The following is a 14,470-nucleotide window of genomic DNA, read 5'->3' on the forward strand; positions in this document are numbered from 1 at the left end:
AACTTAAAAAACTACCTTCCAGTAACAACTGCTCTTTAATAATAGTTAACTTTCTAACCAATAAAAACACAAACTATTCAATAAGTGATTGAACAACAGATTACCCATTTTTAAAAGTTTTGGTTTGTACTTCGTACCATAATCAAAATGGTGAGTCAAAGATCTATGTAATATAAAAAATGAGGGCAGTTTTAGACAAAAATGTTAAGCTTTTAAAATAATCTTGGAGGCCAGGCGCAGTGGCTCAGGCCTGTAATCCCAGCACTTTGGGAGGCCAGGGAGGGTGGATCACCTGAGGTTAGGAATTGAAGACCAAGCTGGCCAACATGGTGAAACCCTGTCTCTACTAAAAATACAAAAATTAGCCACACATGGTGGCACACCCCTGTAATCCCAGCTACTAGGGAGGCTGAGGCAGGAGAATCACTTAAACCCAGGAGACAAGAGGTTGCAGTGAGCCAAGATCGTGCCACTGCACTCCAGCCTGCATGAGTGAGACCCTGTTTCAAAAAAAGAAAATGAAAATAATCTTGGAGTAAGAAAAACCTTCTGAAAGAAGATACTAAACATGAAGTCATAAATAGAGCACGCACATGACTGTGGACCAAAGGTTAACAAAACCCCTCCTGAGTAGCTGGGATTACAGGCACACGCCACCATGCCCAACTAATTTTTGTATTTTTAGTAGAGACGGGGTTTCGCCATGTTGGTCGGGCTGGTCTTGAACTCCTGACCTCGTAATCTGCCCACCTCGGCCTCCCAAAATGCTGGGATTACCGGCATCAGCCACCATGCCCAGCCTCAGACAGTACATTTTAAGATATTATTAATGTTGGGAAGAAGTAACATGAGGCTAAAGACTGCAAGTGAGGATCACATGCTTATTTACTACTACAGTAAGAGCTTACTGATACTTCTAGATATGCAGAGCAGAAAATTCTATTTCAGAATCGGATTTGTTTTGTTTTGTCTTGTTTTAAATAACCTTAGTGAGACACAATTCACATACTATACAATTATCTATTATTTAAAGTATACAATTAAATTTTTTTTAGAATATTCACAAATTTGTACAACCATCATCACAATTTTAGGACATTTTCACCACCCCAAAAAGAAACCTCAAGACCGTTTATCTCTTCCCTGAGCCACTGACAACCACTACTCCAACTTCTGCATATTTGCCTATTCTGGACATTTCACATAAACAGAATCATAAAACTAATGTGGTCTTTGTAATCAGGTTCATTCACCTACCATAATGTTTGCAAGGTTCATCCACATTGAACCACATACCAATTCATTCCTTTCTATGGCTAAATAATATTCCAGTATATGGATATACCACATTTTGTTTCACTTTGGGAATATTATGACTAATGCTGTTTTGACATCCATTTATAAGTTTTTATGTGACCGTTTATTTTCATTTCTCTTCTTGGGTCATTTGATTTTCCATTCAACCTTTTGAGGAACTGCCAAACTGTTTTCCAAACTGACTACATCATTTACAATTCCACTAGCAATGTATTACAGTTCCTCTAGCATTTTTTGAGTAGAATGAACTTTGGAGTCAGACTTCAATACAATTCAGGAATTTACAGACTATGGGAACTTAGGGCAAGTCACTTAACAAATCATATGCCTTCCTCATCTGTAAAATGAGAATGATATTATCTACTTATATATAGGTAATTCATAGAGCTGTTCTGAAAGATACTAAAGTTAGATGTATGAAAAAGCTCACAGCACAGTGCCTGGCACACAGCAATTCAAGAAAGGGTACTACAATTAACACTTCTATTCACATCAAGGCTCTGATTTGCCTGTGAGACCTTTTTTATATATATAAATTCAATTTCCCCTACTGAGACTGAGCCTTGGTCATCTTTATGATCTCCATAGAGGCTATAACGTAACACAATGGTATCTGTGTATCAAAATACATCTAAACATAGAAAAGGTACAGTAAAAATACAGTATTATAATCTCAGGGGATCAGTCATATATGTAGTCCCTCTTAGACAAAAACATCATTATGCGGCACATGACCACACTTTTGTTTACTGGTTTACTATAAAGGTTAAAGACGAACAGCCAAATGAAAGAGGTACATGGGGTAAGATATGGAGGAAAGGGGAATGGGCAGAGCTTCCATGTCCTTTTTAGGCATACCATCCTCCCAGCACCTCAACATCTTCACCAACCCAGAAGCTCTCCAAACTCTATTATTTAAGATTCTTATGGAGATTCCCTTAGGTAGGCATGACTGATAAAAATCACTGGCCATTGGTAACCGAACTCAATCTCCAGCCCCTCTACTCTCTCTGGAGGGATGCAGGGTTGAAAGTTCCAACACTCAAATCGCATGAAGGGTTCCTTTGGCAACCACCAGCCCTCATCCAGAAACTATCAAGGGGCCCACCAAGAATCACTTCATTAGCAGAAACTCAGGTATAGCTGAAAGGAGTTTATTATTAATAAGACGCTCCTCTAACCCTAATCACTCAGGAAATTCCTAGGGTTTTAGGACCTCTGAGCCAGGAATTGGGGATGAAGAACAAATATATATGTTTTATTATATCACATTATCACAGTGGTCCACTCCTTCGGTTGTGAGATAAATAATCTAATTTACTGGGTATTCTCCCATGGCTTAATATTAATCTGGGTATTAACTTTCTTTTTTTTTTTTTTTTTGAGATGGAGTCTCACTCTATTGCACAGGCTGGAGTGCAATGGCATGATCTCGGCTCACTGAAACCTCTGCCTCCCAGGTTCAAGTGATTCTCCTGCCTCAGCCTCCCAAGTAGCTGGGATTACAGGGGTGTGCCACTACGCCTGGCTAATTTTTGTATTTTTGTATTTTTAGTTTCACCATGTTGGCCAAGCTGGTCTCGAACACGAGACCTCGAGATCCACCTGCCTCGGCCTCGCAAAGTGCTGGGATTACAGGCGTAAATCACCGCGCCTAGGTGAGTATTAACTTTCTTATCCACTCATAACTTCCCATTTTACAAGGGACAAGGGTAAAATTCAAAGAAATACTACTGGCCAGGCGCGGTGGCTCATGCCTGTAATCCCAGCACTTTGGGAGGCAGAGGTGGGCAGGCGGGCGGATCTCGAGGTCAAGAGATAGAGACCAAGCTGGCCAACATGGTGAAACCCCGTCTCTACTAAAAATACAAAAATTAGCTGGGTGTGGTGGCATGCGCCTGCAGTACACCTACTCGGGAGGTGAGGCAGGAAAATCACTTGAACCCGGGAGGCAGACACTGCAGTGAGCCAAGATCTAGCCTGGTGACATAGCGAGACTCTCAAAAAACAAACAAACAAAACAAAACAAAAAAACAAATAAATACTATTTCAGCCATTCAGGAGAAAATGCCAGCTACATACATGGTAAGCATGAGTCATCACTATTAATTACTATTTATTATAACTATTATTATTTTCCCGATTACCATTTATGATAACTAAACATAATACACTTATTTTACAACTTAGTACCTATAGGAGTTCAAATCTTTAGGCTAAAACACTTGAAATCTCTAATATCTTCCCTAAATATTAAATAAGATGAGAAGGTAAATTGCTGCTGTGATTTCTACTATAGAGAAAAGACTGATATTCACAGTGGAGATAAGAGAGAAGAATGGGCCGGGCGCGGTGGCTCAAGCCTGTAATCCCAGCACTTTGGGAGGCCGAGACGGGTGGATCACGAGGTCAGAAGATCGAGACCATCCTGGCGAACACGGTGAAACCCCGTCTCTACTAAAAAATACAAAAAACTAGCCGGGCGAGATGGCGGGCGCCTGTAGTCCCAGTTACTTGGGAGGCTGAGGCAGGAGAATGGCGTAAACCCGGGAGGCGGAGCTTGCAGTGAGCTGAGATCCGGCCACTGCACTCCAGCCCGGGCGACAGAGCGAGACTCCGTCTCAAAAAAAAAAAAAAAAAAGAGAGAAGAATGATGGCTACCAGAGGCTGGGGAGGATAGAAGAGGGGTTGGGTGGGGGAAGTAAGGACGGTTAATGGGTACAAAAAAAATAGAATGAGTAAGATCTAGTATTTGATAGCACAACGGGGTGACTATAGTCAATATAAGTTTAATTATACATTCTAAAATAACTAAAAACAGTATAAATGGATTGTAACACAAAAAATAAATGCTTGAGGTAATGAATACCCCCTGCTTACCCTAATGTGATTATTAGGCATTGTATGCCTGTATCAAAATATCTCATGTACCCCCATAAATATATATACCTACTAGGTACCCACAAAAATTAAAATCTAAAAATTTTTTAAAAAGAAAACATAGGGCCAGGCACAGTGCTCACGCCTGTAATCCCAGCACTTTGGGAGGCCAAGACGGGCAGATCACTTGAGGTCAGGAGTTCGCGACCAGGCATCGTGGCAGACACCTGTAATCCTAGCTACTCCAGAGGCTGAGGCAGGAGAACTGGTTGAACCTGGGAGGCAGAAGTTGTAGTAAGCCGAGATTGTGCCACTACACTCCAGCTTGGGCAACGGAGTGAGACTTCGCCTCAAAAAAAAAACGAAAAAAAAGAAAAAGAAAATATAAATATATAAATGACTTTCGATATATACAAATGTTAATTAAGCTTTTCTCAAAAGAAAAATGAAAGTAAAAATGACACCAAGATATACCTTGTCACCCACCAAGTCAATAAAAACAAGAAGTTTGATAACACGCTGTATTGGAGAAGGTATGAAGAAAACAGGCTCTCAAACATTGCTAGTAGTAGATATATAAACTAGTACATCTTCTAAAAAGAATAATTTGGCAGTTAAATCACTCAGTGAAAATTACATACAACTTTTAGGACAGGCACGGTGACTCATGCCTGTAATCCCAGACTTAGGGAGGCGGAGGCAGGTGGATGGAGATGGTAAGGAGATGGAGACCATCCTGGCCAACATGGTGAAACCCCATCTCTACTAAAAATACAAAAATTAGCTGGGTGTGATGGCACACGCCCATAATCCCAGCTACTCGGAGGCTGAGGCAGGAGAATGGCTTGAACCTGCGACATGGAGATCGCAGTGAGCCGAGATTGTGCCACTCTACTCCAGCCTGGCGACAAACAGAGCCTCAGGGAGGGGAGGGGAGGGGAGGGGCTTTTGTTTTTTGAGATGGAGTTTCACTCTTGTTGCCCAGGCTGGAGTGCAATGGTGTGATCTTGGCTCACCATAACCTCTGCCTCCCGGGTTCAAGCGATTCTCCTGCCTTAGCCTCCCAAGTAGCTGGGATTACAGGCATGCACCACTATGCATGCCTGGCTAATTTTGTATTTTTAGTAAAGATAGGGTTTCTCCATGTTGATCAGGCTGGTTTCGAACTCCTGACCTCAGGTGATGCACCCGTCTCAGCCTCCCAAAGTGCTGGGATTACAGGCATGAGCCACCGTGCCCAGCCTACATATAACTTTTAAACCAGATATTCCAATCCTAAAAGTGCATCTCACAAATATACTTGGCCCTCAAACTGATGTGTGTACAAATTATGCATCACGGTTTATTGCATGCCTCTCAAGATTAGAATTGGCTCCATGAGGGCAGGAAATTCCCTTGCCTTATACATTATATCCCAAGTGGAAAGAACAATGCCTGGCAAACAGCAGGTACTCAATCAGTATTTGCTCAACAGAATCAGTAAAATCAATTATTTTAAAGGTTTAAATGCCCACCAATAAGAGAATACTCTGCAACTATAAGGGGAGGGTGGGTGGGAAGAGGAAGCTCTTTATGTACTGATAAAGAATGAGCTCCACTATATACTGTCACAGAAACAAAGCAATGTGTGGAACAGCATAGTGGCCCACTACTGTGTAAAAAAGTGGGGCTGGTGGAGCTACAGATGTATGGAAACTGATCACACTGTCTCTAAGTATAGGGAGAACCACGAAGCAGGACAGGCATCAAAGAAAGTCTTTTTTTCACTGTATGCTTTTTCCTATTTTTAAAATTTTGAACCATGTGAATATATTACCTATTTTAAAAATAAACTTTAGAAAAGAGATTGGTCTTACTCTAAATTACAGTGGTTATAATATGAAGCAGATTCTTAAACATACTTGAGGTTAGCAAGCTGAAATGCAAGGCAAACATGAGAGTAGTAATTTTTAAATGAGATGTGACCTATACCTAAGAATTATTTGTATTCCAAAACAAAAAGTAAAAGTTAGGTAGAAATTTACTCTAATAATTTATATTATTCTGTGAAGTCAATATAGCTGTTTGAATAACAGGCGGCATTTAGAGGGAGAAACTGACTTTGAAAAAACAATAGTTAATGATTACTACTGGTTCTTAAATGTTCAAAGACACTGAACATGCCTTGGCCTTACTGAATGAAGTTTTTATACACCACAAATCTAATCCAGTTCTTTGCAACTCTTTGTATCCATGAGAACCTACCGATTTTTATTTCCTAAAAAAGCATTTGTTTCAAAATGGCAAAACAATTCATTTAAATGTTAAGCTTACTATATGAGGCTGTAGGGACCTAATATTAAGGATAGACTCTGTGTGTATATTCATAGTTGTGTAATGAAGTTTATAGATAAACCTTTCATTTAAATTAGGCTTTTATCAAAATTAAGTTGTAGCAGGATGTTTTGGTAAGGGAGGTGCCAAAAATGTAAAGAGTGGGTAGAAAAGTAAAATATTGAGAAAGTGCATCACAAAAATATCTAGGGAAGTCAAATGATCTCAATGGGAAAGCTGACATTAAACAGTGATAATCCAAACAAGAAGAGACCTCAATTCGGTTTAGAAAGAGCTTAGCCATTCAGCTCCTTTTCTAAAAGATAACTGCCCATTATTAAAATAGTAATGACAGACTCACATAGCAGTCTAGATTACCATATTAGATTCATTTATACCCATTTTTCTTCTATTATTTGTGCAAAATATATAATTTACAGAAGCAATAGTAAGAAACACTTAAAATCGTGGCTGGGCACGGTGGCTCATGCCTGTAATTCCAGCACTTTGGGAGGCCGAGGCAGATCACGAGGTCAGGAGATTGAGACCATCCTGGCTAACATGGTGAAACCCTGTCTCTACTAAAAATACAAAACATTAGCCAGGCATGGTGGCGGGTGCCTGTAGTCCCAGCCACTGAGGAGGCTGAGGCAGGAGAATGGTGTGGACCCGGGAGACGGAGCTTGCAGTGAACCAAGATCCCGTCACTGCACTCCAGCCTGGGCAACAGAGCGAGACTCTGTCTCAAAAAAAAAAAAGAAGAAAAGAAAAAGAAAAGAAAAACACTTACAATCAGATTAGCACTAAAAAATGGGAACATAGGCCAGGTGCAGTGGCTCACGCCTGTAATCCCAGCCCTTTGGGAGGCTGAGGCAGGTGGATCATGATGTCAGATCGAGACCATCCTGGCTAACATGGTGAAACCCTGTCTCTTCTACAAATACAAAAATTAGCCGGGCATGGTGGTGGGCACCTGTAGTCACAGCTACTGAGGAGGCTGAGGCAGGAGAATGGCATGAACCTGCGAGGCGGAGCTTGCAGCAGTGAGCTGAGATCGTGCCACTGCACTCCAGCCTAGGCAATAGAGCGAGACTCTTTCTCCAAAAAAAAAAAAAGGAATAGGAACATAAGTATAAGTAATATAAAATGGATAATCATCCATCCTTTAGTTTTGCCATGGCACCAGGGTCAGTAATCTTTGAAAGCTGTTTTCTGACTTCCTAGTTCTAAAACAGAGAAGGCAGTTTTCTACCACCAGAGAAGCCAAAGGTCAGACCCTTCCTTTTCCCTTCTTAGCTATTCCTATGCAGATAAACATTTGAAGAGGCAAATAGGATATGAGTGGCTGCTTAACAAGGCCACTCGGGCTGCAGTGGCAGGTGGCCAGCCCTTTCCTTCACTCTTGCTCTTAGCACTGCAGCTGAGTAGGTCAGGACCAGGGAGAGAATTCATGTGTCAATCTTACTATCAAAGATGCCACTCCCCAACCAACATCAGACCAGTCACACAATGTATTTGGTTTTGTCTCAACATATCTTACAACTAAAGTATCTTCTCATCAACTCTCGGTTCTTTATGAAGGTGAGTGACGCAAGTGAGCCTAAATATAAATACAAGTAAATCAACTCAAAGGAAAAATCTACCTAGCAGGAGAATCGCTTGAATCCAGGAGGCAGAGGTTGCAGTGAGCTGAGATCATGCCCTACACTACAGCCTGGGCAACACAGCAAGACTCTGTCTCAAAAAAAGAAAAAGTGGCAGGGCACAGTGGCTCACACCTGTAACCTGTAATCCCAGCACTTTGGGGGGCCAAGATGGGCAGATCACCTGAGGTCAGGAGCCTGTCTCTACTAAAAATACAAAATTAGCTGGGCGTGGTGGCGGGTGCCTGTATTCCCAGCTATTAGGGAGGCTGAGGCAGGAGAATCACTTGAACCCGGGAGGCAGAGGTTGCAGTGAGCCGAGATCATGCCATTGCACTCCAGCCTGGGCAACAAGAGCGAAACTCCATCTCAAAAAAAAAAAAAAAAAAAAGAAAAAGAGAAGAAAAGAAAAAGTTACTGACATGGAAAAGTTACCAAAATATATCAAGTGGAAAAAAAACCAAGTTGCAGAATAAATAAATATACTAAGGCCCTGTATCTATCTAAACACAGAGATTAGAAATATATACAAACTGCTCATAGTAATTATCCTTGAAAAGGACAATGGAACTGGGGACACATTGATCTATTTTGTATTGTTTGCATCTTCTACAATATTAAGCACTATTTGCTTAATTAAAAACCAATAACAAAAGGAAAAAAAGCACTAGTTGTGTAAGCAAAATGAAAATTATTCATACAAGGCACTTACATAATCTCAGATACTTTGGGAGGCCAACCTGTGTGGATCACGAGGTCAGTTTTAACCTTCTTATGCAACACTTTTTTTTTCCCACCTCAAGTGCCTCATGGTCTGACAGTCTTGAATACTCCATGGGCAGACACATTTTTACTCCACCTGCCTGCCAATCTAACACAGTCAAGGCTAAGTTGAGCATGGCTCCTTTAACCCCAATAGTGACTATGGAGTGGGAGAGTAGGGTCCTGGTAGGAAAAAGGGTGTTAGAAGAAAAGATGAGAAAGGAAAAGCTCAATGGAAAAAGAGCATACCCTTTTCTACTTTGTAATGTACTGCTAAGGTTACAAAAAGGCCTTTGTCCAACCTGGCAGAGTTTAGTTATTTATATGCAACACAAACTCTCCAAGAATGTCAGCTAAGTGAAAGATAAAATTTACATAATTTCATTTTGCAGGCTTTTCATCTGTTCCGGGTTACTAAATTAGCTTTTTTTTTTTTTTTTTTTGAGATGGAGTCTCACTCTGTCACCCAGGTTGGAGTGCAGTGGCATGATCTCAGCTCACTGTGACCTCCGCCTCCCGGGTTCACGCGATTCTCCTGCCTCAGCCTCCTGAGTAGCTGGGATTACAGGCACGTGCCACCACGTCGGCTAATTTTTGTATTTTTAGTAGAGACAGGGTTTCACCACGCTGGCTGGGCTGGTCTTGAACTCCTGACCTCGTGATGCACCCAGGTCGGCCTCCCAAAGTGCTGGGATTACAGGCGTGAGCCACCGTGCCTGGCCCCAAACCTTTTAAAATACTGATTATAATATAATATCACCTAGGATGGATTTCACCAAACACTACAAAGGTCTAAGATGCATTCATATACATGCTCCTCAATTAAAAACAACAACAACTTGTACACCTCTTTCAAAAAGGCTTGCTTTGGGAAGTTAACACTATTGCTCTATGACACCTTCAAGTCCATCTAAATTAGCCTGGGAATTGACTTTCTGTTCAAAGAAATCACAGCTATTTAAGGAATGACAACTTCTAAGAAAGATTATTTTCTAGTATATTAAGGCATTTGTACTTCCAAACTGATTTACAGTGAATCATTAGATTATAAACCTATTTATTATCACTGAATATTAGCCTATTCTTAGACACTAATGATAACTCTGAATACATCATTTTAACCTTGTCATTTCCCTACATAAGAGTCATCAATAGCTTTATCCTACTTATAAGGGTGGGGAAAAGTCAAATTTGTCCATCAGGCATTCCAGTCTTCCTAATCTCATCACTACCAACTCTTGCCAAAGCCTTAGCTCAAACCGGCTGTCAACTTCCTGTTCTTTGAACTCACCATAATCTGACTGAATGTTCTCATACTATTAGACCCATCTTTAAAACTCTACCTCAATTCTGCCATCTCTCAATATCCAACTCAAACCTCAAAAAAGCTAGATGGTATCATCTCCCCTATGAACTTTTAGCAATGACTACTATTGGGGCTTGGGGGGTTCATTAAATAAAATCCCTTCCCTCCATCCACCTACCTACTCATTTTGGGAATAAGTGAGAAACATGACCAAAAAAGTCAAACAGATAGTGACCAAACTGTCCGCTTTATTATAAAGCTCATATTTTTAAAATACATTAAAAATTAAAGACATGGGCCGGGCGCAGTGGCTCACGCCTGTAATCCCAACACTTTGGGAGGCTGAGGCAGACGGATCATGAGATCAGGAGATCGAGACCATCCTGGCTAACATGGTGAAACTCCATCTCTACTAAAAATACAAAAATTAGCCAGGTGTGGTGGCATGCATCTGTAGTCCCAGCTACTTGGGAGGCTGAGGCAGGAGAATCACTTGAACCTGGGAGGCGGAGGTTGCAGTGAGCCGAGATCGCGCTATTGCACTCCAACCTGGTGACACAGCAAGACCCCATCTCAAAAAAATAAATAAATAAATAAAAATAAAGACACAAAAACAATGAGTTTCCTAAAATTGCATTCTGGAATTGAGCAATTCGCTTACCCAATAACAGCAGCAGTTGGAAAACCATAGGCCTACCGACATGGAGATCTGTTTCTGGAAAATTTGCAGCTTTCAAGAATAGGCTACAAGTGGCTGGCTCCTAAGCCCTGCCTAGTTCCTCGCCCAAGTTCTTCAATGAGATTAGTAAATCCTCCTCTGGGCAAAGAGAGGCCAAGGGAATTACATGGTGATGTCCCTCCACACGGAAACATGAACCTAGGAGAAAAGAGGTGTCCATCCCCCAATTACGGCTTTGTTTCAAACACAGGCTTATGCTACTTCTACGGATGCCTTAAAACGTTATTTTTGGCCGAGCGCGGTGGCACCTCAAGCCTGTAATCCCAGCACTTTGGAAGGCCGAGACGGGCGGATCACGAGGTCAGGAGATCAAGACCATTCTGGCTAACACGATGAAACCCCGTCTCTACTAAAAAATACAAAAAACTAGCCGGGCGAGGTGGTGGGCGCCTGTAGTCCCAGCTACTCGGGAGGCTGAGGCAGGAGAATGGAGTAAACCCAGGAGGCGGAGCTTGCAGTGAGCTGAGATCTGACCACTGCACTCCAGCCTGGGCAACAGAGTGAGACTCCATCTCAAAAAAAAAAAAAAAAAAGTTATTTTTAAATATCATACTGTTTTTAGTATGTTTGTTATCTCCACATAGATTAAGCTCCTAGAAAGTGAAACATTAAATGGATTGTCCGCAGGCACAGTGATGGCAAGACTTGGGGTGGGGACAGCAACACTGTGAACCAGATAATAAAATCTCTGATGAACTGAGGGATGCAGGATGAGAGAATGTCTGTGCCTGGAGCTTTAGTAGATGACAGCAAAAAGGGGTTATAGGGAAAAACAGCATACACCTCAAAGACCAATTTTCACACGAAGGTATTAAAGCAATGGCTGAAAGTTGCAAGAGTGAGAAAAATGTCAATGCTATATATTCACATTAAAAAGGAAAAACAGGCCGGGCGCGGTGGCTCAAGCCTGTAATCCCAGCACTTTGGGAGGCCGAGACGGGCGGATCACGAGGTCAGGAGATCGAGACCATCCTGGCTAACACGGTGAAACCCCGTCTCTACTAAAAATACAAGAAAATTAGCCGGGCGAGGTGGTGGGCGCCTGTAGTCCCAGCTACTTGGGAGGCTGAGGCAGGAGAATGGCGTGAACCCGGGGGGGCGGAGCTTGCAGTGAGCCGAGATCGTGCCACTGCACTCCAGCCTGGGGCACAGAGCAAGACTCCGTCTCAAAAAAAAAAAATAAATAAAATAAAATAAAAAGGAAAAACAAAGCAATTCTATCTGTATATTATTTTTATGCACAATACAACAACCACTCAGTTGTTGGGACACAGAAGACTCAAATGACAAAATGACAATTAGGAATCACTACAAATAGATAAAGACTTAACTAACATTCAATGTTGGAAAACTATTTCAAGCCATCAAACCATATAGACCAGAAAGCAACAAAAAGAATGTAATTAAAATGCAAAAAGAAATGAACTTAAACACTGAAAGGCAGGCATAACCACTGAACTGAAAAAAATACTTAGGATGGTAAACAGACTCATCCATCTGGTTTCCATGACTAATAGGAACAGAGGTGATCAGGGAGAGCGAGTGGAGAGAAAACAGGAGGTTATGGATAAGAACCTGGTGAATATACACAGAAGACAGGTGTTGCAAACTAAAATGTACAGAGGCAAAATTAACTACAGTTAACTTTTGGCTAATGAATGAGTGAACACACTAGATAGAACTAAGCAGGCTGGAGCCAGCACGTTCCCCTCCCAGAAGAGCAGCTCTAATAATCACTGCCACAGGAAAATGGCCACCTAAGTGCAACCAGGTCATCTTTTCCCCAAAAAGGCCATACATTCAGATTTTAAATATTTTTATTGTTAGCAACTACAATAATGTTTTCAAAACACTCTGAGGGCCAATAAAACATCTGCAAACAAGATTTGACAGTCAGCTAGCCATTCTTGATTTAGGATATGGACAAAGAAAAAGCCACAAAAGCACCTGAAAAGAAGTAATTTTTAAAAAGGACAGTGAATGATCAGGATAGAACAGTTCACTGAAACCAAAGGCAAAGGGTTTCAAGAAAAAAAATGAAGGTTGGAGGTTGGGGGAAAGGAGAGCATCAGTAAGATTACAGCATTCATTATGCTGGGCTTAATACCAAGGTGATGGGTTCATCTGTGCTGGAAACCACCATGTCACATGTCACACGTTTACCTATGTAACAAACCTGCATTTCCTGCACATGTACCCTGGAACTTAAAAGCTGAAGGAAAAAAAGGGCGATAAACAGGAAGTTCAATTAAAAATCAAGACAAAGGCCAAGTGCGATGGCTCATGCCTGTAATCCCAGCACTTTGGGAGGTCGAAACAGGCAGATAATTTGAGGTCAGGAGTTTGAGACCAGCCTGACCAACATATTGAAACTCCATCTCTACCAAAAATACAAAAATTAGCCAGACGTGGTGGTGCACACCTGTAGTCCCAGCTACTTGGGAGGCTGAGGCAGGAAAATCACTTGAATTCAAGAGGCAGAGGTTGCAGTGAGCTCAGATCGCACCACTGCACTCCAACCTGGGTGATAGGAGTGAAAACCCTGTCTCAAACAAACAAACAAACAAAAGATTTGAATAAATAAGGGAATACCACACCCCTCAAATAAAATGCCGTTAGTGCTCTTTAGTAATCGGAAAATTTAAAATAGCTTCATACTGCAGCTTTAAGAGCCATTCTCCTTTTTTTTTGAGACCCATCAGTGATCGCCAGAGATTCTGGTTAATCCATTATCCCTCAGACTCAAGCAAATCCTGCATAGACTACAAAGGCTCAAATCTCCTGGATTATGCTAGGGGATCCAGAACACCTGGTGTCCCACTAGGGTTCAGCATCCACAAGGGTGACACTTCACCCTCTTTTGCGATGGGACAGTCTGTTGTGACATGATGCTTCCACTCTAGAATGACAGGGAAGGTACATACTTACAGACAACCTATCAGCAATAAATAGCAAGTACTGGAACCAAAGAACAGAAAAAAATCCAGGTAGAATGAAGTTGATCATGAAATGCTTTCTGGGAAAATTTGAACATGGCAGAGGACTTGAACACGGTAAGGATAAAGACAAGAGTCATACAAAGTAGATTTGGTGGCCATGTGCCCCAATTTTGAGGCAATATGATTTCATGTAATTTTTTTCTTTTCAATAATGGTTAATTGCATAATTACTTATTTGTTGCACTCTTTTTCATATTAATAATTCTACAACTAAATTCCTTCATCAGACCTTCTACACAATTTGAGTTTGGATAACTGGTCACCATATGTATGTATGAAAGCAATGGAACCCACACTGGTATACAGATGCTTATGAATAAATTGGAGTTGGGATGAGAGAGAGTGAAAGCAAACAGTCCATGCTAAGACATGGGAATCAAACCACAAGCCAGAACCACCTGAGGATGGTGAAGGGGAGAGAGAACTAGCTGGTAAAAGACTCCTCTAAAGTAAGGAGGCATGCGGCTCTCTGAAAAGCCAGCCAACAATTCCTTAATCCAGTTTTTCAGTC

General features: G+C 41.4%; 1 protein-coding gene across 3 annotated transcripts in view; it reads right to left on the reverse strand.

Moving 5' to 3' along the window:
- RNF38 (ring finger protein 38) overlaps positions 1-14,470 on the reverse strand; it is a 144,139-nt gene that overhangs the window by 87,072 nt on the left and 42,597 nt on the right. The gene's annotated exons all lie outside the window — the stretch shown is intronic.

Source organism: Papio anubis, chromosome 13 (genome assembly GCF_008728515.1).
Source record: "Papio anubis isolate 15944 chromosome 13, Panubis1.0, whole genome shotgun sequence".
NCBI classification, from domain to species: Eukaryota; Metazoa; Chordata; class Mammalia; order Primates; family Cercopithecidae; genus Papio; species Papio anubis.